Here is a 27,174-nt window from a genome sequence, read left to right as displayed (position 1 = left end):
TACCTTGCTGCCTGCCCAGGTCGTGGCGATGGTTTTAACCAGTGCAGGGCCTCATGGTACTAGTGCTGGTGCCCAAGCAGTCTCTCATCTTCCTGCAATGGAGAGGAAAGACACTAGGTCAGGACCAGTGAGAGTCCTGGGGAAGTCCAGAGTCGTAGCCCAAGCAACAAAGGTGATACATTCTCATCTCTCTTCCCTGCTCTGGGCCTGCAGCTACAGCTCAGGCTTCCTGTGAGCTGCTGTCATGGCCAGGATTGTATCACTTCTGTCCAGGAGGGAGCACAGTGCCTAGGACACAGCAGGCCCTCTAAGTTTAACCCCCTGTGAGCATTTATGCTTTGTAACCTTCTTTTACATGCACTATTTTGCCTGATCCTCAAAACCTTTTGAAATGTACTGGACCAATACTGCCATTTTATAGATGGGAAAACTGAGGCTCAGAAAGATCAAATGTTTAGTCCACAATTACAAAGATAGTTGTGCAGTTGAAGAACTAAGAGTAGAGAGCAGTCCACTGCCACCTAGTCCAGTGCACTTTCCGCTAAAGTACACTGCCATGTGATCTCACAAACTAACAACTTTTTTGATCACCAGTTATAAAATACAAGGCTGGGTTCCAGGGGAAGGTGGAGAATCTTTTTGTTGTTGTTGTTAATCCTCACCCGAGGATATTTTTTCCATTGATATTTTAGAGAGAATGGAAGGGAGGGGGAGGGAAGGAAGGAAGGAGAGAGAGAGAGAGAGAGAGAGAGAGAGAGAGAAACACTGATGTAAGAGAGACACATCTATTGGTTGCCTCCCACACAGGCTCCAACTGGGGCTGGATACTGAGCCTGCATTGGAGGTACATGCCCTTGACTGTAATCGAACCCATGACCCTTCTGTCCACAGGGCAACACTCTAACCATTGAGCTACTGGCTAGAGAATCTTTCTGAGTAATGGTGACGTAGGCCTGACCACCATCCTTTTAGTCTGAAGACTCTATGATAGCACCCATAAGATGTGGAAGTACTGGTGCACATTTTAGAGTCAAAAAGTCCTGCTCTATAGCTATAAATTATCTTATATTTTTCCAAAATACTCTCACAATTCTTGACTCATCTGTTCAACACAATAGGCCTGAAAGTTAGGGCTGGTATTATCGTACTAATTTAACAGATTTTGTTTTTAAAAATCTAAGAGAGGTCAAATGACTTGCCCCAGGTCACAGAACCAGAAAATAACAGATCTAGAACAGCGGTCGCAGATTGGAGGTCCGAAAGATTGGCTACCGCTGATCTAGAAATCATTCCCAAGCCTTCCGACTCTCTTCCATATATGTTCAGCAGACTAGTTCCAAGAGCACCAGGCAGGGCAGGAGTCAGAAGACCTTGGCAGTGCCTGTCTCAACCACCAGCCTTGTGCACTTGGGCAAATCATCTAACCTTCAGCTTCCATCTATAAAACCTATCATATCTGATAGGGCTGAGATGAGCATTAAAAAGAGTTAATGTGTGAAAGTCAGTCGCTCTTCACCACAAACAACAAAACCCTGGAACAGTTGTTCTCTCCCTCCCCCGCCCCCCAAAGAAGAGGACACAGAGCCTCAAAGAGGGTGCACATCTGATCACCCACTGAAATGCCCAACCTGACCCAAGTACCCCTCAGAAATCCCTCACAGGCCCTAGGGTCCCTAGTCTGCAAAGGAAGAGAGAATGAAACAAGTTCAAGGCCGAGTCAGGTTTTCCTTCTTCCCACTCCCAACAGGCATCCCATCCCAGGTCAGGTTCTTCTTCTGACCTTCCACATGCACATTCCACTTGCCCAGTCTCCATACTGAGAAAGCAGAGGTGATGCCCACCCATTTCTAAAATAAGGTATTATTCACATTATCACCAATATAATATTATACCAAGAGTTACTGAGCAACTGCCATATGCCAGGCATTTTCCCAAGAAGAATGAGGGGCCAGGGGCCAAGGCCGAGTACTGAAGCTGATACAAATGAGTCTTGAAAGCAATCTAAACTTCAAAAAGCCCTCCAGACCTGACAGAGAATGCAGGCCATGCTCCCCCTAGTGGCATACTGGGGTTATACAGGTTCCTTAGGGCCTGTCTGCAGCCCAGAGAGCTTCTGTGAGACTGGATGCAGGTCAATCCTACCTGACCTGTCCTGAAGGATAGGGCTCTTACAGCCTTAAGCGGTCTAGTACCTGTTGAGAAGCCCACAGGCACACTGTGCCAGCAACCCGGGAGACAACCACCTCCCTACCTCTCTCCCCCCACATCCAATCCATTTACCAATTCCAAATAACTCTACTTCCAAAATATGTCTTTTACCTGTCCGTTTCTCTGCACCTCCATTGCCACCCCAGTCTCTCCCCTTAATTATGGTAAAAAACCTCCTGCCCTCACAACTCCCTTCCCCGTGGAGCTGTCTGAATCACCTTTTAAACCAGATTGTGTCATTTCCCATCGCACTTAGGATAAAATCAAAATCCTTACCGGGACCTATGAGGCTCAGCACGATCCTTCTCTAGCCTCCTCCAAGTATGTTTCCTGCCCTCCCCCTCTGTGTGCTAGCTACACAGGCTTTCTTGTAGTTCCCCAAAACTCCCAGATTTTTTCCAGGTTGTTCCCCTTTGCGTGGGACACTCCCCCACACCCGTCTTTGCCTGGCTGACGCTTACTCACCATGCCTTGACTTGCCTCTCACCTCCTCAGAGAACTCCTCCACGGTCCTCCAATCTAAATGAGAACTTATCCTTCACAGCACTCACCACAGTTTGTTTTTGCCCATTTGTGCGATGTCTTGCTTCATGTCAGTCTTCCCCCATGATTCCGTAAGAGCAGGTACCTGGGCTGTATTTCCTGCATTTAGTACAGGGCCCACCTCACAGCTGGCACTCACTAAATATTTGCTTAGATGAATGCATAAAATCCCATTTCTTCCTATCCTACAGGAAGGAGAAACTTAGAACAGCCATTTCATGTCGCTCTCTGTATCTTTTCATAGACTAACAAACTGTAATTACATCTCCTTCCCTCATGTGCTTTGCCTATGGGCTCAATTGAAAATTCCTGTCAAGTCTCCCTGTGGTTTGTTTCCCAGAACTTTCTTCGTAAGGTCACTCTTCTCGGGACGTGCTCCCGGCTTTTACAGCCTCTCCCATTACCAGAGTGCCCACTCACAGGCGCTCCACCACCAGCGCCACTGCCAAACCAAACGGGACGCAGGAACGGCCCGGATCCCATAGATGAGAAGGTTCTCTCGGGTCAGCTCCATTCAGGGACAAAAACACTTTCCCCTCCACTGGGCAGGTCACCGTGCTTACAGAAAATACACTTTTACTTTAAAAAAATAAAAAAAGAAGTCATTTTATGTTTTAAAATTTGGAGACGGGTGTTTTGGGAAAAAACACCTTTTTCCGTTACTAAAAAGAAATTTTAAAAACTATTGTCTGGAGGTAGGGGGGCAGGGATACTGAGGCCTAGATGACAGCAGGAGCAGTGTGCCTAAGTCCAAGCCCCTCTCATGAGCTACATTACCACAAAATCTGAAGTCCTTTCCGGCTTCATCTCCTGCCCACAATTCCCCTGCCACCACCACCCCACTCTGGGCAAGCCGCAGCACACCACATAATGCCCTGAAGACAGCATTTTCCTCCCCGGCCCTCACCTCTCACGCTGTCACCTCTACCTGAGTGTCTCTCCTTCCCCAGCCAGCAAAACCTGGTTGCCTTCAACGCCCAACTCGGTTAACACGTACTCTGTGAAATATTTCTTGATCTCCTGGCAGAATGTCTGTCTACTCTGCAAGCCACAGCAGCTTGAAGATGCTTTTATTATGGTATTTATATCACTTTATCACTGTTACTTGTACCCCTGTCTCCCTCACAGTCGTGAGACCCTTAAGATTTATCCACTTTAGTATTTCATTCACAGTGGACAATCAATTAATGTGAGGGAGATAAATGAATCACTGAAAAAGACTAAAACAAACAAACAAACAAACAACACAGAAACAGGTGGCCTCTCCATAAGATGAGGGAATTTTGGTGGATAGACTTATGTTGTACCAAGAGAATATATATCTACTAGTGTATGATAATTAGATTCTAGACATGGGTCACTAGAAGACTTTATCCTATTTTCTTATCTCTTTAAAAACAACTGATTACCATGATCCAGGTTGGGACATGTAGAGGAGGTAATCAATCGATGTTCCTCTCTCACATCAATGTCTTTCTCTTTCTCTCTCTCTTTCTCTTTCTCTCTCTCTTTGGGTGAGGATTAAAAAAAATAATAAAACAACTGAAATTCTGTACCTGAAAACACAGGAGCAGAATTAATCTTTTAAAGTCACTCCTTCCTTTGGGGATTAAAGGAAGATTCAAGAAAAGTGAGCTGTTGTTTTAACATACTTGGCTGGATCTTAGAATGCCTAAGAGATGCAACAGAACTTCAGATCCTCTGGGGAGACTAGCTCCCCACGTCCATCAGATTGGGGTCCAGAGCATCTCGCCTGAAGACACCCAGTTCTACCTAAGTAAAGGGAATCAGCATGTGTCTTGCCCAATTCTTCTACCCTGGACTCTGGCTGCCATGTGAGCAGGCAGCTTTTGTTCAAGAGCCCTTTTAGGACTTTGATTTTCCTTTCCCACCTCTGAGAGGCAATGTGGACGGGGAATTAAAAACCCAGGGGTAGGGAGTCACCACCCTGGAGCCCAGGTCCTGCTTTCTAGGTGCTGAGATCTTGAGCAAGTTCCTGTCCCCCTTACATACTTCCTGCAGATAAGGAGAGGGTTGTTGGAACTAGCTGTTCTCCAAGGGTCCTTCTAGCTGGGATGTTCTACTGCAGTCACCTAGGCCCATTGCTTTCTGAATGAATCCAAAGCAGCAGAGAGAGCTTGTTTCAGGGGCTACAGAGTCTCCATCTAACCCTCTCAGCAGAGCCCCTTGGCTTGGGGCTCTGGAGTCATCTGCCTGGGATCACACAGAAGCCTGTCATCAACAAAGGCAGCCTTTCCTAGAGGAAAAGACGGGAGAGTCAGGCTTCCTGCCTGGAGAAGAAAGGCGCCAAACACAGGATGTGGAGGTTAGGGAATGGCCAGGGAAGTGCCTGGAAGAAGATTGAGGCTCTGCCAGGGACTCACACCGAGCCATCTTCTGACACAAAGCCGCTCTAACAAAGCAGAAGAATTGGCACTAGGTTCTCTTGGAAGACAATCTGCCTCCTGCAAATCAAGCAGACTCTTCATGGGCACTACTAGGGCCTTTTTAATCAATGAATTAAATGTCTCCCTCTAGATGGCAAGCCCAGTCCTCCTCTGTCTGAGAGCCACATCTGGCAGGACCTCCAGTGTGCTGGCCACTGCTACACATACTCGCATGCACAGCCTTCCTGGGAAAACAGAGCAATGCCCATTCATGCGCAAGTCCTGGCATTTGTGGAAGGGAATTCTCCCAGGTCCTTATTCCTGCCCTAATCCCACCTGCCTCCCACCCATCTTCCACCCCTCACCCTCCCAAATCCCCCCCTCCCACCCCACCAACCAAGCCTAAGGCTCTGAACTAGAAAAGTGTGGGATTCAGACTATAATTATCCCATAATAGATCCCACCACGCGGTGGTGAAACGATTACGGGACATCTTAACGCTGGGTTGAGCACTCTCCTTCGGTCTGCCAGTCTTCCAGCCCTAGTTCACCCCCACTCAGCTCACAGCTCTCAATGCGAAGCTCAAAATTCAGGTCCCAGGGCACAGGTACTCAGTGGCTTGATACAGTCTCAGAGAGATTCGGTCACAATGCTCATCTATGGGCTAACTTCCTGGAATTTCTCAAATCCACAGGCCTCTGACCACTGCCCCTTAAATTCGATCATTTTAACACTGGGCCACATAAACACAGCCTTGGGGCCAAGCAAGACTGTACCAAGGAGGCAATACCCAGCCCCTCTAAAGCACCATTTCACCCTTGCGTAATGGGCTCCTCGTGCTTACGTGGCTCAGAACTCTGAGCTCAGCCAAGATCCTAATCTGTCATGACTGAAGCTTCAGGATGGGGAGGTAGGGCACAAAGTGGGGGAAAGCAGATGAGGAATGAGGGGAATGTGTACTCAAATGGCTTTTCCATGATATAACCAAGAAAATGCCTTGAGCCTTGGAAAGGAGTACCCCGCAGAATAAATTCCAGGCAAACCTAGGGAATATGGACCCAACTTTGTCGCCTCCTCTATGCTTTCTCCCTGATTGTCCCTGGCTGACCTGGACTCTCATCCCCACCTGCGCTCATTGCAACAACCACTACTCCAGTGTCAGCTGTGCTCACTGCCTTGCATTTTGGTGCACCGTGGCTTATTCAGCTTAATCCTCCCTCCAGCCTTAATAGTCCTCAGGAAGAACTAGGTCTTAACTCTGAATCCTAGTTTAGGGCTCTGTACAAAGGCCCATTAATACACTTTTAATATATAAACTAATGATACCAACTAATAAGCAAATCAATCTAATTAATAAGAGATCAGCAACAGGGTTTTCAAGGTGTAGTGTGTGTACAGATGACTATCCTATCGAATAAAAGAGTAATATGCAAATTAACCACCACTCCACTACATCCACAAGCCACGCCCACCGGCCAATCAGGAGCGAGTAAGCAAATTAACCCCAACCAAGATGGCTGCGCCCATGGAGCGAGCAGGAGGCTTGGGTTTCACCAGCAATGGAGGAAGCCAAGCTTTCCACACACCCTGGCGGGCCCAGGCCTCCACTCAAGGCTACAAAGTTTCAATTATAGAAGATAAATAAATCCCAACAAAAATGGCAGCAGCCATGGAGCTGGAGAGAGCAGGAGGCTTGAGTTTCCCCTGGCAATGGAGGAAGCCAAGCTTTCTGCACACCCTGGCAGGCCCAGGCCTCCACTCAAGGCTACAAAGTTTCAATTATAGAAGATAAATAAATCCCAACAGAAATGGCTGCAGCCATGGAGCGAGCAGGAGGGTTGGCTCTGCTCAAGGCTACAAAGTTTCAATTATAGAAGATAAATAAATCCCAGATACCAGGGCCTCCTCTTGGGTCACCAGGGGGTGTGGCCAGCCTGCAAACCACCACAAACCCTTCGCCCAGGCCGCCCCACGCCCCAAGGGAACCCCCACCCTGATCCGGGACACCCTTCAGGGCAAACCAGCTGGCCCCCACCCATGCACCAGGCCTCTATCCTATCTAATAAAAGAATAATATGCAAATTGACTGTCACTCCAACACACAAGATGGCTGCCCCTATGTGGTCAAAGATCCTGCACCCATGTGGACACAAGATGGCCGCCACAAGATGGCCAGCAGGGGAGGACAGTTGGGAGGGACCAGGCCTGCAAGGGAGGGCAGTTGGGGGCGATCAGGCCTGCAGGGAAGGGCAGTTGGGGGGGACCCAGGCCTGCAGGGGAGAGCAGTTGGGGGGGACCAGGCCTGCAGGGGAGCAGTTAGGCATCAATCAGGCTGGCAGGGGAGTCGTTAGGGGGTGATCAGGCTGCCAGGCAGAAGTGGTTAGGGGCAATCAGGAAGGCAGGCAGGCGAGCAGTTGGGAGCCAGCAGTCCTGGATTGTGAGAGGGATGTCCGACTGCCCATTTAGGCCCAATCCTACCGGGATCGGGCCTAAACGGGCAGTCAGACATCCCTCGAGGGGTCCCAGATTGGAGAGGGTGCAGGCTGGACTGAGGGACACACACACACACACACCCCCCCCCCCCGCCATGCACAAATTTCGTGCACCGGGCCTCTAATTTCACTCCATCCACACTCAGGACTCTCTTTTGTGTTCTTTGATTTTCCCTCTCTTCCCCACCAAGCCACTCTTCATTCCTTCATATTTTTAATATTCCTAGTACGTGTCTTAGGCAAAACTCCAGAACAGAGTATATAAATTATGACAAGTGGCAAGGACCCAGAAGGAAGCACTGATCACTAGAGATTAAGTACTAGTCATGCTTAGAAAAAAGTAACTACTTTTACTTAATGAAATATAGAATGATTGTAAAGAACAAAGGATATATATGTAAAACAGACAGCAAGTGGTCTATAAATAACAGTTTGGGGTTTTAAATATAATATGCATACATATTTACATGATATTTATATATGGTATATGTTACATATCATATAAACACATACATATGCACACACATATATCAAAGAATGCATGAATGCCAGGGACACAGTGTATCCGGATTTCTGAAAATCTCTCTTGATCTTGTGGATAAAACAAAAATATACAGGCAGCTGGAGGGTCTGATAACTCAGAGCAGCAGGGCCCAAACTATGCAGCAAAATGGATCAATACTAACCAGGAAGACGTGCTCTGAACTCCTAGAAGCCTGGACACTTCCCATCTGCTCTAGACCCCATGTGGTCATCCTTTTCATCAATGACTTAGATAAGACTTGCATACCAAAAATGCATATGACAAATGAATTGAGAGGGATAATTAATATACTAGAGATAATCAGGGAAAAAAGGCCTCCACAAACTAGAACCATAACAACATGACATTTTAAAAGGACAAAAGATATCATTTTACACAAGTTGAGGGGAAAAACTGCACAACAACAGAATGAAAATGGTATACGTGAAAGAGACTTGAGGAATGGTTCAAAATGAGTCATCGGATGAGTCAATGTGACGTTGAGCTTCAGTGACTGAAATGCACAGGCCAATGAGGTCTGTGTCTCACTCCGTTCCATTCTGGTTAGAACAAGAGTGTATCCAAGGGACTCACACTATATTTGCAGACTCGGGGGTAAATGGAGTGTTAATCACATCTCAGGCAAGTACTCTGAAGGGAAAAAAAGAAAATCCAGTCTGTGTTGCCCCTTAAACTGTAAAATAAGATAACACGCCCGGTTCATGAGGTTCTTGAGTCCTCCTACAGAAGAGGAAGATAGAAAACTACCACTTTTAGCCCCATGGAGTCATCTCTGGGGACTCATGGCTAGAATGCTTACAGAAAAAAGAGACAGCTGAGCCCTGCCTAATCTGCCCCCTGTCCTTCCTGCTGCTCACATCAGAGCCTCCCATGTGGGGCTCTGACCGTCCAAGCTTTAGCGAGGACCCAGAGAAGCTCAGGAATCCAAACAATTCGTACCCTTTATCTCCCCAAACCATGGCTAACCATGATCAGAACTGCAAAGTGATATTTTTAACTATCAGAGTGAATTCTTGTGGATCTGTAACCTCCTATACTAAGCTGTCATCTGATAGCTGTTTGTGAGCAAGGAGTCCAGTTTGACTGTAACTGAAACATTAGACAGTAGGAATGCAGCAGTCAGCTCAGCCAGGCATCGCTGGGATACATACATACCAGCTTATCTACCATGATGGGAAACCACGGTGCTTCGTCCAAGGACTCAAGAAGAATCAGGAAGAGAGAAGAGCAGTGGTCCCTCAAAATCCAGTTCTTATCCCAGGAACACGGAGGTGGCCCTAGTCTACAGATGAGTGTCATACTAAACACACATCAACGTCCTGTAGCAGAAGTTTTTTAAACCATTTCTCTCTCTTCCCCAAGGGTGGGAACCTAGAAGTTTCTAATTTCTGTAAGGATTAGATGTAGCCCATTTTCATGCAGAATAGAGCTAGTTTGACTTGTGCTTAAAAAAGAGGTGCTTATAAACATTCATTCACTTAAGAGATTAACATGGAGGAATCGGGGACACGATGTAAGTATATGACCGTCGAACCACTAAGCTGTACTCCCAAAACCAATACATAATAATAATAAAAAACATAGAGGAATCTATGCAATAGGGGGGGAAACAGATCCTGGGTTGCAAGGAAGGGAAGATGGGTAAAATGATAAGAGGAAAAAACAAAGGAATGTGGAGGGAGAGGAGAGAGTAATTTAAGATCCTGAAGGACAGAAACAGGAGGACGCTTGCTTGGAAGTCTGAGAATAACATATTTGGGGAATTCCTGAGTGTTACTCCCAGGATGTCAAGGAACATATTTGAGCACCACTTAGCCTTCCGAAGGAAAGAAAGAATTCAGAAAGCCTATTATTCCCTCAGTGCCAGGGTTCTTACCCTGGGTTAATGTGGTTGTCCATACCCCACATAACTGGTTGGCTAACGTTGCTAGTGGCTGGGAGGAGGGAGGCAGAGTGAACAGAACAAAGGGTCAAGGACAGCAGATACCAGCAGAAGCCTTCTTTCTCACAAGCCGTGGGACTCCAGAGGCTATCTCTGGGACACACTGGCTCTCCTCGAGCCAAGGAAGTCAACCCTCTGAGAGAGTCCTGAAGGGGATGAGATTGCAGCCACGCATCATCAGTGCAGATGCCATCTGCGGCCAGTAATGCGTGGACACACTTCTTCCAAGGAAAAGGCCCACAGGGGCTGAGAGGGAAAATCCACCTAGGGAGGGCTCAGCAAGAAGAGGAGGCTTGACTCTGCCCATGTACTCCCAAGAGAGTTACCACTGCTTACTAAATTATCGCTCCTTTCCAGACTTGGAATTTCTCCAACACCGCCAGCAGAAGCCCAGCTTCCAGGCAGTCATTGAGGGTCAGAGACCCAGAGGGAGCTGCAAGAGTGTGAGAGGCAAAGATGGAGACTCTAACTTGGAATTTGGAGGTTTGCAAAATGCCTCTGAGGACACTGACAATAACCCTCATCTCTCTTCTTCTTTCTTCAACCGTAATCTCTCTCCCTGCTCTCTCTCTCCTGCTGTATGGGGCAATTCGAATGGGCACGAGGAGGGAGGATCAAGAGCTATTTTAATAGAAAACAAGAATTTGAAGATGACTGATTGTGGAGATGAGGAAGGGTCCAGAATGACTCCCAGATTCTGGCTTGGGTCACTGAGCGCCAGTCCCCACCTCAGGAAATGCAGACAAAACAATACCACAAGGTGCTTCACCGTAGTCATGTCTGAGCTCAACCAAGAGGGGAGGTGGCTCCAACACAGGAACTTATTTAGACAAGATATACAAGAGTGGAGATGATAGACAAGGCGGAAGGGGAATGAGACAAGAAAAACAGGGAAGGGCCAGTGTGGCTCAGCAGTTGAACATCGACCCAAGAACCAAGAGGTCACTGTTTCTATTCCTGGTCAGGACACATGCCTGAGTTGCAGGCCAATCCCTAGTAGGGGGCATGCAGGAGGCAGTTGATAGATCATGTTTCTCTCTCATTGATGTTTCTCTCTCCCTTCCTCTAACTCTAAAAATAAATAAAAACATATTTAAAAGGGGAGAGAGGAAAAGGGGAATGGAGGAGTGTGTGTGTGTGTGTGTGTGTGTGTGTGTGTGTGTGTGTGTGTTAAAGGAGGTGGGGAAAGGAAGCTGATAAAAGCAGAGCCATAGTGTAACTCTGCAAATTGTGAGTTCCCAGCTACTGACTGTCCTGGCCACAGCCTGCTGACAGCAGAGCTGTCCTCCTCAGTAGTCAGGTTCTGTGGTCAGCACTTAAGGTGAAACCATGTGGACTCGAATTACTCTTGAAATACCCTCAGAATGGCACCACACTGGAAACCAGCCACAGTCCCCCAGGAAACCCAACTCAATGCTTGTCGTGTACGTTATTTTTCTGTACTCCTAAGGATCTCAGAACCAGAAGAAACCAAGCAGTCCATCTTCCTTGCCTAGTGGTTCTAAACATAAAAATTTTTAGTAGTAAAACCACTGATCTGATCTGAATGTTTCTGAAAAAGTTTAATTTTACTCAGAGAGATTGGTCATCACCTAATGTCACCCAACTAGACAGGACTTTTGTCTGACCCCACACTCCTCCTGCCACGCTACTCTTTCTTAAAGTTCCCTTAGAACAGTGGTCGGCAAACTCATTAGTCAACAGAGCCAAATATCAACAGTACAACGATTGAAATTTCTTTTGAGAGCCAAATTTTTTAAACTTAAACTTCTTCTAACGCCACTTCTTCAAAATAGACTCGCCCAGGCCGTGGTATTTTGTGGAAGAGCCACACTCAAGGGGCCCAAGAGCCGCATGTGGCTCGCGAGCCGCAGTTTGCCGACCACGGGCCTAGGAGCTAGAAGGTCCGGCTCCACTGCTAAATAGCCGTGTGTGTGGGGAGCATTACCTTCCCCTTCCTTGGCTCTAATCTCCCCATCTGGAAAATGAAACCAGACTAGATGAACTCTAAGAGCCCAGACAACTCTGAGATAGTTACTGAATGAAAAGTGCTCTGAAAAGTGCAAAGCACTTCATAAACATACTCTCACCGGGCAGAAATGTTGGCATCCCCCGTCTTTCCCTGCAGCTGCATCCTTAATATACCCCACGTCTAGGTCCTACCTATTCCACTTTTGAATATTCTCTAGGGTTCACCCCTTCCTCTCTATTCCTGTTGCTGACGTTGCATACTCTCTAGCGGGTCTCCTTCCTGCCAGTCTCTGTCCTCTCCAAAATGATGCTACTTTCTCCTACAAGAGTGATTTCCACAAATTCCACGTCCGCTGCATCACTTCCCATCTCCTATGCACAAGGCAGGACTCTGAGTCCAGACTTCCAGCTCTGCTCCGCCGGCCCCGGCACTCCCGAGGCAGAGCCTCACCGTGACCTGGGAGCGCACACGCTCCACGTTCTTGCTGTTTCCCACATCCAGAACCCGTCCACCCCACCTCTGCTTATATAAAGTCCATCTAACTTTCCAAGACCATAAGAGATCCTGCCTCCTCCTAGAAACTTCTCCTACAGTTTCAAGACACAACTTTGTTTCTGAACTACAAACATATTCAGTTAGTGATCAAATGGTTAAGATCTTCAATATTCTCTAATTATTTAACACATTTTCTCTCCCAATAGATTATAAATTGTCTCAGTCAGAAAAGAAGTTGTATGTAATATTTGAATCACAATGCTGCTTAAGCTGAAAAATACAGCAAGTATGAGTTGACTGCCTAATGGCTGAAGAGCAAGATCTCAGTTTTCTCTCCTGTCCTTGACCACTAACAGGAAATGATGCGGGGCAGGGGAGGGGGAGAGAAGAGGTGAAATCAGTAACTCCTGAAGTACCTTCCCACCTTTTCCTCCCCGTTCTCACTCACTTTGTTTGGGGTGGAAAGGCCTTCTCTATCACAGACTCACATCAACCTCTTCTCCACAGATGCGCCTGAGCACATCAGAGCAGTGTGTGCAGACAGTTATATTTAGCTCCATTCTTAATGCCCTGTAGCTCCATTCTTAATGCCCTGATCAGTCTGGGTGATAGCAGCGGCTGCTCACAATCCTTGACTATGATGGGAAGATAAAGGAAAGAAAGACACAGAGGAAGAGCCAAGACTAGCAGTAATTTTGTAATATACATTTCAGATCTGGGCCCTTGAGGTAGGTCTGCTTCAAATTAAGCCACATCTGTTCTCAAGCCCTAAAGAGGCAGGGCACACACACCTACAAGCCACACCAGCGAGGATTGGCAGCTGCCAAGATGCTTCTCCTCCTCAGGGAGCCAGCACACTGGGAGGTGGGGACTCTGGCCAGTCAGCCCCTCTCAGACCCAGTGATTCTGCCCCAGAACACTCTAGGCCAGGACCAGATAGGCAAGAATCACATAGCTATAGGTGACCCTTGAACAATGCAGAGGTTGGGGGTGATAAGCCCCGCGCAGTCATAAGTCTGCGTATAACTTTTGACTCCCCCAAAACTTATCTACTAACTAGAGACCCAGTGCACGAATTTGTGCACCAATGGGGTCCCTTGGCCTGGCCTGCGGGATTGGGCCGAAACCGGCTCTCTGACATCCCCCACGGGTCCCAGATTGCAAGAGGGTGCAGGCCAGGCTGAGGGACCCCACCAGTGGCGGGGCCGGGGAGGGACACAGGAGGTTGGCCAGCCAGGGAGGGACCACCAGAGGGCTCCAGGGCATGTCCAGCCCGTCTAGCTCAGTCCTGATTGGCCGGACCCCAGCAGCAAGCTAACCTACCAGTCGGAGCATCTGTCCCCTGGTGGTCAGTGCACATCATAGTGACTGGTCGACTGTCTGCCCCTTGGTGGTCAGTGCCCATCATAGCGAGCGGTTGAGTGGCCTTAGAATATCATTAGCATTTTACACTTTGATTGGTTGAACAGACGACCAGACACTTAGCATATTAGGCTTTTATTATATACTAGAGGCCCGATGCATGAAATTCGTGCAAGAGTAGGCCTTCCTTCTCCCAGCTGCTGGCACTGGCTTCCCTCCGGCACCCAGGACCCAGGCTTCCCTCACAGCCCCGGCTTCGTCCAGAAGGACAGAAGGATGTCTGGACTAATTAGCATATTACACTTTTATTATTACTGAGGATAGCCTACTGTTGACCACCTTACCAATGCATAGTAGTTGATTAGCCCATATTTTGCATGTTATATATATTATATGCTGTATTCTTAAAATAAAGTTAGAGAAAATAAAGCTAAAAAAAAAAAGGAAAATGCTATAAAGAAAATCATAGGGAAGAAAAAATACATTTACAGGGGGTAATGGGGGGATATGGACACATATGGAATACCTTAATCAATACAGAAATTTAAAAAAATAAAGATTTTAGATGGATCATAAAAAAAATACATTTACAGTATTTTGGGGGGGAAATCCATGTATAAGTGAACCACTGCAGTTCAAACCCATATTGTTCAAGGGTGGGGAGGGCATTCATGGGACCAGCCCTGCTCCCAGAGGAAGGCATTCATGGCCATCACCCAAGGTCCCCAGCGGTGCAGGCACACCTGGCATGCCCACACCCACTCCCAGGACTCCTGGCCGCCAGCCACACTGGAGCATCTTTGCAAAAATTTCCAGCTCCCATGCTCTCCACAGCCAGCTTCCTCCTTTTCCTCCTTTCCCTCCAGACTTACTACCCCATTTTGTTCACTCCCAACTTCCACTTCCCAATCTCTCTCTCTCTCTATCTCTATCTCTCACACACACACACACACACATACACACACACATACACACACACACACACACACACACACATACACACACACACACCCCTTGAGTAGTATCTACAGCAAAAAGTCTCCCTCTTGGGCTCATGTGCCCAGCATGGTCATTCTTTCTAACGCTCCCTTGGGCCATTTAATTTACAGGAGCTGATGGTGCTGCCCTCTAGAAGATTTTAAACGCGGTAAAGATGGCGGCTCCTGCCTTCCCGGGCCAGGGGATGCCACCATAAACCATTCAGCATGTCAGCACACCTAGTTAGACAGCAGCTGGAAGATAGATCCTCTCACCTGCCTCTAAGCTCCTTCCTCACAAAAGGCATCTTCTGCACCCATCTCCAAACAAAGATCTCAGGAAACGGAGTGCCAATCTTCCTCCTCACTCCCTCTCTTTCAGAGCAGCAAGGGGCCAGGGAAACAAGTTGGAGAAAATTTCAAGAAGAATCAGTACCACACCACACCCGATGAAAAGCTATCCCGGTTCCAGAATGGCAAGAAAGGGAAATTCCACCTTCAAACTCCTGGTTACTCCGGTGGCTCTACTGGTCTCAGGAAAACTGCCTTAGCGTTCCTTGTCCCAGAGGCAGGAAGCAACCGCTCTCCCCACCACACACCCCAGAGCCCCAGAGGCAGAGCGCTGGGCAGAAAGGAATGCAGACGGCTTCCCAGAAGTGCCCGGCTGGGAAGGAAACCAAGAGCTTACCACAGCTTCCTGGGCCCAGGCGGGGCGGAACTAGGCTCTCAGAAGAAGGACTTTGACAGCTCAGAGACCTTGAAGGTGAAAGCCCAAAGGAAGAGGAAAAAGCACAGTGGTCGGAAGATGCCCGGGTAGAACAAGCCTGGGCTGGCCCCACATGGCTCCAAGTAAGCAGTGGCTATCCCTGAATGGGAGCGAGCCTTAGAGAAACCCTGAACTACTGACCGCCCCTAAGGAGCCCAAGGCGGGCCTGGGATGGGAATGTCTGAGCCTCTTCGAGTCAGTATCAGCTTAGTATAAGCTTTTTGCTGGTGGCTTTCCAAGGAGAGGATTCATTCTCCCCCACCCCACCCCCACCCCCACCCCACGGCTTGGGTGAGGAGGGTGGAACCAGAGTGAGTGCCCAACATCTGACAGGAAAACAGAGCTAGTGAGCAGATGGGCTCTGCGGGATCTACCACCTCCAGCTCCATTCTCCCTGACACGCTTCAGAGCTATAAAGCTCCCCCTATTCCCACCGTGAGGAGGCTTCCCAAGAAGCCCCACCACAGTTCCAGATCCCGGACTACGAGGCAAGGCCGAGGAAGGAGGGAGAGCCTCCTGCAGAAGCGCATTCTCCAGTTCGTCACCCATTACGGCTTTGTGAGGCTCTAGTCCAGGGTAAGCGCAGGGGAAGGAGCAGAACACGGAAAGGAGGTTATTAGAAATGCCTTCCTACTGTCTACTAGGTGTCCACGCTAAGAGAATCAAAAGAAAATATTCAAATAATTTTAATAAAAAATGAGTTAAATCATAAATTGCTTCCCTTCCAAGAAAAGGGCAACTCCTAAGTCAGATGCCCAATCTTCCTCTTCCATCTCATATCCAACTCCCAGTCTGGAAACCCTCACCGGTTGTTAGTACTAACACAGAATTCACACAGAAACACAGAGACACACATGTCTGTTCACTCCTCCAAGCTCTGTTCCCACAGCCGAAGCTGCAAGACCCTTTCCAAAGTCAGGTCCCTATGGGGACAGCAGGAGGCAAGAATTATAAGTAGGCTTTTCCCAAGCAAAGGGGGAAAGGCCTTGGCTGACAATAGGACCGGGCGTGGCTTCAGACACCCCCAGGGGCAGGAAGGAGGCTGAGCACCTGGAATCTCCCGATCCTCCACAGCACCAGTAAACTGACTGATGTCATCTCTCTGGTAGCCACATGTCTGCTCCCAGCTCCTGGGATTTTGCCCATCCTCACCTCAAAATTGCGCAAGAAGCGTCTGTAGCTGGTTTGTTCAGTTTCTCACAGCCTGGTACCAATGAAGCAAAGGTGAGAGGTTTGCTACTTAAAAGAACCAATCTTTTTACCCTGCCCTGTGGCCACAGATTTTATTCCCAAACCTTGATGAAAATGCATGCTGTTTTTTGTTTTGTGATTTTTTCTTTTCAGAGATGGGACCAAAGATGAGCTCAAGCCATCTCTGGGCACCATAGAAAGAAGGACAAAGAAAGAGGTGATGAGGTATGGACATACTTCTTTGGAACTACATGACACACACTGTCCCCAGGCAAAAACATGTGGCAAGCTGTCCCACTCTAACAGGAAATTCTCAGTCACCTGGACTAGTAGAGCTTAGAATTTTACCCAAAACAATTGTTCCACTTTCCTGAACTGTTCATTCTACAAGGAGATGCTGCAGTTTACACACAGAGCCCAGGGACATCTTCCGTTTTCATGAACTTGTCCCACCGGAAATGAACACGGCTTCCAAGGAGAAGCTTTCCACTGGAGACCTGATACGCATCACAACAAGAATGCATTATTTCCTACTCCAAAAAAGGAGGAGATAATTCAATTAACGCCACAAAACAATATGTTTAAAAATGTGGTCTGGGCATAATTAGATCATGATTTTCAAAGTGGGAGAACTTCTTCAGGCTTTAAGCTAAAGTATTTCTCCAAAGAAATACACACCGCCAGGGGGGAGATAAAGAAAAGAGCTTAGGCAAGTCAGGCATGGCCCACACCAGCACCTCCACCACCACCTACCTAGAGACTCAGACAAAAGGAGGGACCGAGTTTTCCTGATCCAGCCCAGGCCTTCCTGGGAAGCACTCCTCTTCCTCTCCATGTGACAGGAGCAGAGGCAGCCCCTTCCATAGCCACATCGCCAGCACGGGACAGAAGGTGAAGACTGTGTTTTCATTAAACTCTCCTTTATCAGTCGGTCACTTTTATAAGTTGAAAACATTTTTCCAAAGAAATAATACTAGACATGTTAGTTAGATGCCCAGATAAGCTCATCACTGAATAGTATGGCTAAAATACTATTTACATATAATAATGATACAAAAAAATAGCTGTGTGAATTCTAGCAGTAAAACAAAACATCCTATCTAATAAAAGAGTAATATGCAAATTGACCGTACCCCCACTATACCCACAAGCCACGCCCACCAGCCAATCAGGAGTGCGTATGCAAATTAACCCAACCAAGATGGCTGCGGCCACGGAGCAAGCAGGAGGCTTGGGTTTCCCCGGCAATGGAGGAAGCCAAGCTTCCCACACACCCTGGCCAGCCGTGGACTCCACTCAAGGCTACAAAGTTTCAATTATAGAAGATAAATAAATCCCAACAAAAATGACTGCGGCCACGGAGTGAGCAGGAGACTTGGGTTTCCCCGGCAATGGAGGAAGCCAAGCTTTTCGCCCGCCCTGGCCTGCCCTAGCCTCCGCTCAAGGCTACAAAGTTTCAATTATAGGAGATAAATAAATTCCAGATACCAGGGCCTCCACTTGGGTTGCAGGGGGGTGTGGCTGGCCTGCAAACCACCACAGGCCCCTCACCCAGGCCGCCCCATGCCCCAAGGGAACCCCCACCCTGATCTGGAACACCCTTCAGGGCAAACCAGCTGGCCCCCACCTGTGCACCAGGCCTCTATCCTATCTAATAAAAGAGTAATATGCAAATTGACCGTCACTCCAACACAGAAGATGGCTGCCCCTATGTGGACACAAGATGGCCACCACAAGATGGCCAGCAGGGGAGGGACCAGGTCTGCAAGGGAGGGCAGTTGGGGGCGATCAAGCCTGCAGGGGAGGGCAGTTAGGAGTGAGCAGGCCGGCAGAGGAGGGAAGTTGGGGGCGACCGGGCCTGCAGGGAAGGGCAGTTGAGGGGGGACCCAGGCCTGCAGGGGAGAGCAGTTGGGGGGGACCAGGCCTGCAGGGGAGGGCAGTTAGGGGTGACCATGCCTGCAGGGGAGGGCAGTTAGGGGCAATCGAGCTGGCAGGGGAGCAGTTAGGCATCTATCAGGCTGGCAGAGGAAGCGGTTAGGGGTGATCAGGCTGGCAGGCAGAAGCGGTTAGGGGCAATCAGGAAGGCAGGCAGGCGAGCAGTTGGGAGCCAGCAGTTCTGGATTGTGAGAGGGATGTCCGACTGCCCGTTTAGGCCCAATCCCAGGATTGGGCCTAAACGGGCAGTCGGACATCCCTCGAGGGGTCCCAGATTGGAGACGGTGCAGGCTGGGCTGAGGGACACACACACACCCCCATGCACGAATTTTGTGCACCAGGCCTCTAGTAGAAGAATAAAATTAAATAGTTTTTACATATCTCAAATTTTAGCCCTGGGAAAAGAACTGGTTCCTTAAAAGATGGGTATTTTTAGGGATTTCGAAAGGTACTCACTAGGACAGGACTGATAGCACTGATTCTTCGCACCGTCTTGTTTCATTCCCAAATGTCTGACTTTCCTTTCTGAAGGATACTTGGTGTCATGCTTATCTACTATGATTAGGGTTAACTTTTACTCCACAACCCAAGAGGGAACAGGACAGAAAGCGTATTTCCTGAGGTAACTAAGCAAAACAGGTAGGAGAGAAAGTGGATGGAAGAAGAGGGTTAAAAAGGATGGGGGTAAGATTTGAAGAACACCTGCCTGAGGGAGATCTGTATGAGCTATGACTGTAAGAGACAGAAACCAGCAAGTTCATGATACCCAGAACTGGAGTGGCAGGGAGGACACACTAATCATCACCTGACAGCTACCAAATGGGCTATCTGCCTGGGAAAACTTAGTTTAAAGCAAAATGGGATGGAGAAAATAGCAAATAGCCAGATCTGAGCTCACAACTCTTATCAAGCCCCAAGTCAAACCATTATTTTGCAGATGATGTTGGCATTCACAATGAATAGGTCTACAGAGCCTACCAGAAATGCTCACTCCCCGTTCTCTTGGCACTGGATGAACTGGAGAATACCTAGCTATCTAAAGAAAAGGAACCAGGGCCCTGGCTGAGTAGCTAAGTTGGTTGGAGCATTGTCCTAATATGCCAAAGTTGTGGGTTTGCTCCCCAGTCAGGGAACATACAAGAATCAACCAATGAATATATAAATAAGTGGAATAACAAATCTCTCTCTCTCTCTCTCTCTCTCTCTCTCTCTCTCTCTCTCTCTCAAATCAATAAATTTAAAAAAAAATAAAGAGCCCGGAGGATGTGGCTCAGTGGTTGAGCACTTACCCATGAACCAAGCGGTCCCCAGTTCAATTCCTGGTCAGAGTACATGTCCAGCTTGTGGGCTTGATCCCCAGTAGGGGGTTTGCAGGAGGCAGCCGATCAATGATGTTTCTCTCTCATAGATGTTTCTATATCTCTATCCCTCTCCCTTCCTCTCTATCTAAAAATCAATAAAAACCTATTTTTTAAAAATTAAAGAAAAGGAATCATCCCAGAATTCTATGTTACCAGGCAGAATCATGATGGAATTGAGGCTTATGGCATACAAAAAATGTGGAATGAGCATTGTAGTTTGTGTCACAGGGATTTAGGGACACATAAAAGTATTGCAGAATAGCAAAGAAGGCCCAGTGGAAAGTATAGAGTTGATTACATAACTCTTCTCCCCAGAACTATCCTATTCAGTTCCATGACTTTCTCTAGCAAGTTTCAGCAGCCCAAGAGGACATATCAATGGCGAGTTCAGGTCCTTATCCCTAACCTGCAGAAAAAGGTCGCTCTGCATTCATTTGGAGAAAGTTCTGCTGATTATGCCTGACAAAGACTACAGGGCAGCAAAAGATCTGGAGGCCGTCTTTGTCCAACTCATGCTGCACTGTTGGAAACCAATGCAAAACTTTATCTGGAAAGACAAAGTATAAACTAGGCAAGATTTGATTAAATCTCAGAATCATTTCAGAGGGGACAGGGAGGGATAACAAAGAAATATAGCTCTGCCTATCTGAGTATATATATTATGTGGGGGCTATGGTTTGCGTAGGCAGACGTGAAACCACTTTGCTTTTTCTTCAAGGAACTGCCTGTCATGAACACCAAGGGGGCATCTCTCAATCCTTTTGTCTACTTTTATTTCCTAGTTCCTGGTGATGGAATCCCGCAGATATGCCCCCTCCCTTGCTGGAACCAAATTATAACACCTTCAGGGCACACGACTTGGAACACAGCCATGCACAGAAGGAGTGATCAACAAATGCAGAAGTTGGACATGTTAGCAAACATTTACGGTTTCTGGAAATTGCAACTTCCAAGGGCCGTTTTCCACATGATGGGAAATCAAAGCCAGGTGAAGATCTTGGCTAAGTTTCCAAATATTTCTGGGTTTCCGAAGGCGGTGGAAGGTGGGCGGCAGAGTGTTCTGGAACTGAATCCACACAAGACCAAGCCTCCCACATCCCCAGGGTGACAGCGAACAGGTGTGGACTCAGAGCAAGCCCAGGGTGGACGACACAGTTACCCCGAGGTCATCCCTGTCAGAGAATGTCCACCATTTTGTTATCACATTTCATACTTTTCCGAAGTGACTATATATATTCATTTGATCTGTAGTGGGATCTGAGTAGCCTTCTGGTTTCACTGGTGAAACTCATGGGAATGGTTCTCTGCCTCTAGCCTATCTACTCTCGCCTCCATCCCCCAGGCTTACTTTCTGGGTTCCCATCTCCATCCATAGATTCCTATCTTCTTTATCATAAGGTCCCTTTTGACAAAAGGAAATTGAGACACAGAAATGTGCCTTGCGCAAGATCACACCACAAATTAGAAGTGCAGCAGGGATTAGAATCCAATTCTCCAAAGTCTAGTCAGTCCAGCACTCTTTCCAACTGACCACAATACCTCTGTTGTAGGAGAAACATCTGCCCTAGAACACCAAGGCCAAGAATCAAAACAGTTTATCTGCATGTCTTCTTAAGCAAAACAACACTGCCAGAATGTTTGGCAGAGACTAAGTAAATATTTCATCTGTGATCTACGCTGGAGGGGAAGACTACAGGGGAGAGGCAGGCAGCACACAGGGAAACTGAAGAGAAGACCACTGCAAAGGCCAGCAGATGGTGACAAAAGAGGAAAAATATAATCTTAAACTAAGGACAAGCTAGGGGCTTACTTGTTGAGGCTTAAAAAGAGGATCCTAGATCTAAGTGTGAATGTGAACAGACTGCCATCTGAGAGCTGACCAAACAGAAGCCAGAAGAAAATGCTAAATTATCTAGTGATGTAGACAGGAATCCGTGAGTATGCGATGGGGATGCCTGGGAACCAAGGAGGGGGCAGTGGGCTAGAGGCAGAGAACCACAGGCACAGAACATCACTGGTAGAACTGGAAGGGAATTCCAGGGACCCAAACAAGGGTCTTCCCCTTGGAAAAGCACTGAGATCGGTCAGCTGGACGAAGGCTGAGGGACAGAAGAAATTAGGTCCACTGGTTTTAAAAAATCCTACCTGAATTATCCCAGAGAGAACCCTTCCAAAGAGTATGAGAGCTATGAAGAGAGTGGAAAAGTTATTACCATCAAGTAAACGTCACCTGAGCTTTCCAGTGACCTTTAAGAAAGAAATGGCACCCGGCCGTCATGGCTCAGTGGTTGAACATCGACCTATGAACCAGGAGGTCACAGTTTGATTCCCAGTCAGGGCTCATTTCTGGGTTGCGGGCTCAATCCCCTGTGTGGGGCGTGCAGGAGGCAGGTGATATATGATTTTCTCTCATCATTGATATTTCTATCTCTTTCTCCCTCTCCCTTCCTCTCTGAAATCAATAAAAACATTTTTTTTTTTCTAAAGAAAGAAATGGCTTCAAAAGACAGACATGGTCACTTGATTGTATCAGAGGCTCTGATATCATGGCTGTTCAAATGAACAAGAAAAACAAAGAGGTCTGAGGCAGGCCTAGGGGCAAAAAGGTTTCCTCTTGTAGATGGAATAAGCCATAGTCTTAGAGCGCATTCGTGAAGTCAGCCTCAAAGAGGGTTGGAGCAGGCTGACACTGTGAACAAGGATGATGTAACTCCCCACAGGGCCCGCCTGGCCCAGCTCTCCTCCCCACGCGAAGCCTACTGTAGTTGGGGGAAAGGGAAGGAAAAGACCTGGAGCTCTTACCCTCAAAGGGGTTACATTCTACTTGAGCAGCCAAGACACAGATTCCAAAGAACAAGGAAACCCTGCACCAACACTGAGCTTCACAGCACCAACAAGCAGTCCAGCCTCTGGGCTTGGACGACTTTTCCTTTTCGTAGGGGAGAGTTCTAACAACGAAGGCAGTGACAGGCAAATGAGAAAGGGTCTATCAGTCACAGAATTCAGCAAAAGGGAATCTTGGGAGACAGATGAATTGCTTCCTGATTGTGAACTGATCCACTCACTAGGCAAAGTCTACGAAGACAAGAAGTTAAGCCAAGGAAAGTATGAGGAGAGGAGAGTGTAGGAGAGGGGAAGGGAAGGGCAAAGAGGGGAGAGGAGGAGAGGAGAAGGCAGCTCTTCCCCAGGTAGAAAAGTTGAGAAAGCAGAAAAAGGGAAGAAGTGACCTCCGTGGAAGCAGGGAAGTCCCCCGCTCAAGGCCTCATTTGTAATCAAAAGCAGAAAGGACCAAACTAATGTAAACAGGCCCTGGAAGCTAATGTGCCCTTCTCCAGAGAGGCCAAAACACACACTTCCCCCAGCATGGCTCTGGAAATGCAGAAGGCTCCCTTAGACAAGAGAGGCAGGCTAGGGGAGCTGGGAAATTCTCAAGCTGCATTTAGGCTTTTTTTTTTTTTTTTCCTGTCCCCAGGCACTCAGAACCTTCAGAGCACGCAGACCAAGTAGAAGGTGAAGCTAAGATTTTGCTGCTAGGAGGAAAATGCAGTTTGCCCAACGTTCCCACAAAAGAGACTCAGAAGAAAATAACCAGGCAGCAGGACCATCCCCCAAATCGGAGCACCTAGGCACAGTCCTGAGGGCTTCCCACACCCCTCCTTAGCACCAATGCAATAAACAGCTGCCCTGCGGAAAACAATGGGCCTTTGTCTGTGCCTTTGCCTTCAGATGACCTTGGAGACCCAAACAGGACAATTCCTTTGGAGGAATGGTTCTCTTAAATACTGGTCCAGAACATGACAAAAGTTCTTTTAGCATCTACAGCATCCCTCTCAACTAAATTTCTACCTGCTCCCTATTGGGCAGAGAGGGTCCCGTGCATCCCTCGCCGCCACCTGCATAAGACCCAGCCACAGACAGGTCCCTGGGCCCTCTTCCCGGAGCCGTCATCAGTGGGACACCAGAGCGGCTACTCCTGCTTTCTCCTTGGCCTGGCCACAGAAATGCAAGCCGAAGAAGGGTGCTTTCTCCCCTCTTCTCCCTTCACCAAAATGTCCCACAATGAGGAAATTACACAGGTTGGTGATACTGTTTTCATCAACATACCTGTCAAAATGGACTGTCAACAGTAATGGTGATTAAAAAAATAAAGTATGAAACAAGCCGGACAGTCCAGCTTTTCCTAACATTGCACTAACAAATAAAAATTCCCAGATTGACAAGCATGGCAATAAATTGTATGTTGCACTTCTTCTTGAATCTAAATATTTTAAATCTTACCTAATTTTGTAATAGATGAGTATAACATGCTTTCTTGGAAAGGGCTGTCCTGCTATCCTATTTATTTGTTTGTTTTTCATTTACTTTATTCTGGTTTTGAAGTTTCCTTTCTTATATGATGTGAAGATAATAGTTTTGGAGTTTTTGTTTATTTTTCATCTCCTTCCTTAGAAAAAGTTTTAAAATCTGGGGATCCTATGTGGACTCAAAAAACAGCCCTAGGTGGTTTGGCTCAGTGGATAGAGTATATGCCCGAAGACTGAAGGGTCACGGGTTCAATTCCGATCAAGGGCACATATTGTACCTCATTTGCAGGCTTGATCCCAGGGAGGTAACCAATTAATGTGTCTCTCTCATGTAGATGTTTCTCTCTTTCTCTGCCTGTCACCCTCCCTTCCACTCTCTTAAAAAAAAATAAAAAAAATCAATGAATGGAAAAATGGCCTCGGGTGAGGATTAACAACAACAAAAAAACATAAACAAACAAAAACTGTGTTTTGACACTGGGCAGCTGGGTCAGTTGATTGGAGTGTCCTCCCATATACCAGAAGGTTGTGGATTCCATTCCCAGTCAGGGCACATATTTAGGTTGTGGGTTCAATCCCCAGTCAGGTTACATATAGGAGGCAACCAATTACTGTTTCTCTCTCACATTGATGGTTCTCTCTCTCTCCCTTCCTCTCTCTTTAAAAATCAATCAACAGAAACATGTCCTCGAGTAAGGATTAACAAACAAACAAACAAACAAAAGAAACTGTGTTTTGTGAAATCCCAGATCCCTATAGTGTGCTAGGTTTCTCCCATTTTCCATCACAGAGATAACTGGCAATAAATAAATTCAGGAGCCACTTCCTCCAAACCACCATTGCCAAGGACCAGATGCGTCAGCACAAAATCCCCTTCCACGAGACAGAGACAGTCTGAAGAACTCTGAGTATCTTCCCCTCAATTCCCTTCTCTTAGCCAGCATTACTCCTCTCCGTAAATTCCTTCAAATAAGGCATACTTGGCGTTTTTCAGAACAGTTAGCTAGTTACCATGAGTTTCCTAATCCAATCCCGAATATCACTCATTTTATTTTTCTTTTTTTTTAATGTTTTTGTTTTGTTTTAATTGATTTTTAAAGAGAGAGGAAAGGAGAGGGAGAGAGAAAAAAACATCATAGATCGGCTGCCTCCTGCACACCCCCTACTGGGGATCTAGCCCACAAACCAGGCATGTGCCTTGACCAGGAATCAAACTGGTGACCTCTTGGTTCCTGGGTCAATACTCAACCATTGAGCCACACCAGCCAGACTATGACTAATTTTCCATTATTTCAGCACAAGGAGGCATCACCATGTATTGGGCAGGGCTTTGGAATCCAATGAACCTGGGTTCAAATTCTGCACCTTGGACAAGTCACTTGATTTCTCTGAATCATGATTTCCTCCTCTTTGAGACAACTAGTGAGATTTATGAAAGCAGTGAATGGCACATAGTAGGTCTCCTGTATTGACTCAGTATTTCCCTGAAAACATTCTCTACTGTTGTCCCCCAAGAACTAGGCTTTTCTAAAACATTTTAAAAACAGAGCTGGATATTATGAAACCAACAAGTTACCAGTCATGAACCTTACCTTGCCTTACTTGTCACGTCCCCATGCCTGTCCTCAATTCCTTTCCAGGCTCTCCTAGGAAAGGCCCAGGATATCTATTTCATGGCACAAACCTCCCAGTTCGCCCTCCCAAGTGCCTGTAAGAATAAACTAGGAGGTGGCGCAGGGTTCTCTAAGGACAAGGCTGCCAGTGTCATCCTGGAAAATATAAGTGGAAAAATCTCTCATCTCACCAACTCGTGTTTCTGTGTGGTATCAAATCAACCCCTTGACGGTTGCCTTTTGAAGTTCCTTCAATCTGCTCTACGCAAACACTGAATTACGGCTCTACCGCACTTTGCTGAAAAAATGTTACAAATAGGCAAAAAAAAAAAAAAAAAAAAGCAATCAATTTTTTAGGACTACCCGGTCTTATTTTACAGCTGTGGGCCTCAACCGAGCATGTGGCCAGTGTGTGGGGAGAACCCCTGGACTCCAGCACTAACCTCAGACTGCTACTAAGGTACAAAACCTGTCAGAGGCACTGATCCTTGCTGGGCCTCATTATTCTCCCCTAGCAGAATGCAGAGTCTCTACATTTGTAAGAATGTCCGGATTATTCATATGGAAAACATCACTGGGAAGGAAGCACCACTAATGGGTAGCTCTCCTCGCTATCTCATGCCTGGCCCTTGGCAAGAGAACACTTCACCGACATCCACCACCATCACCTCTCCTTTCTGGGCCATCGAAGTGCACTGTCAGGCTGGCTGTACATCACCATCCTGCTCATGCCACTCCTGCCATCTCCCCCAAAGTTCTCCGTGTTCTTTTATACCTCTAGACCTTCGGCATATACTGTTCCCTCTTCCTGGAATGCCTTTCCATCTCTATTTTGCTGAGCCAACTCCAACTGTCCCTCAAGAATCAGCTCCCACAGTATCTCCCCTGGTTGCTTTTCCTGACTCTGGGGCTTCCTGTGCATCTTCTCCTCATTATTCTCCCCTTTCTTCTGGCCAAGCACCTGTATCCATATCCTATTGAAAATGAATTTAACAAAACAAGCGCTGCTCCCCATACATTTAAGTTAACATTTAAATACCTGTATCATAAACAGTAGTAGAGATACACTTCCTGGAATATTT

At 47.2% G+C, this 27,174-nt stretch overlaps 1 protein-coding gene across 4 annotated transcripts in view; it reads right to left on the bottom strand.

Moving 5' to 3' along the window:
- Positions 1 to 27,174, bottom strand: part of DENND2B (DENN domain containing 2B) — a 148,727-nt gene that overhangs the window by 104,885 nt on the left and 16,668 nt on the right. Inside the window, exons 1-2 of one of the 4 annotated variants that reach the window (XM_079788617.1) lie at positions 15,419 to 15,615; positions 4 to 92 (exon numbers count right to left, since the gene is read on the bottom strand). The exons of 1 other annotated variant lie outside the window; for it this stretch is intronic. The gene's annotated coding sequence lies outside the window, so the exon portion shown is untranslated. Of the gene's footprint in view, positions 1 to 3; positions 93 to 15,198; positions 15,346 to 15,418; positions 15,616 to 27,174 lie in introns of those variants that run through there. 2 more of the 4 variants (XM_079788618.1, XM_079788616.1) reach the window with 2 other exon arrangements.

This window comes from Cnephaeus nilssonii, assembly GCF_951640355.1.
Source record: "Cnephaeus nilssonii genome assembly, chromosome: 13".
Taxonomy (NCBI): Eukaryota; Metazoa; Chordata; class Mammalia; order Chiroptera; family Vespertilionidae; genus Cnephaeus; species Cnephaeus nilssonii.
The sequence above is the reverse complement of the archived record's forward strand: the minus strand, read 5'-3'. Positions and strand labels throughout refer to the sequence as shown.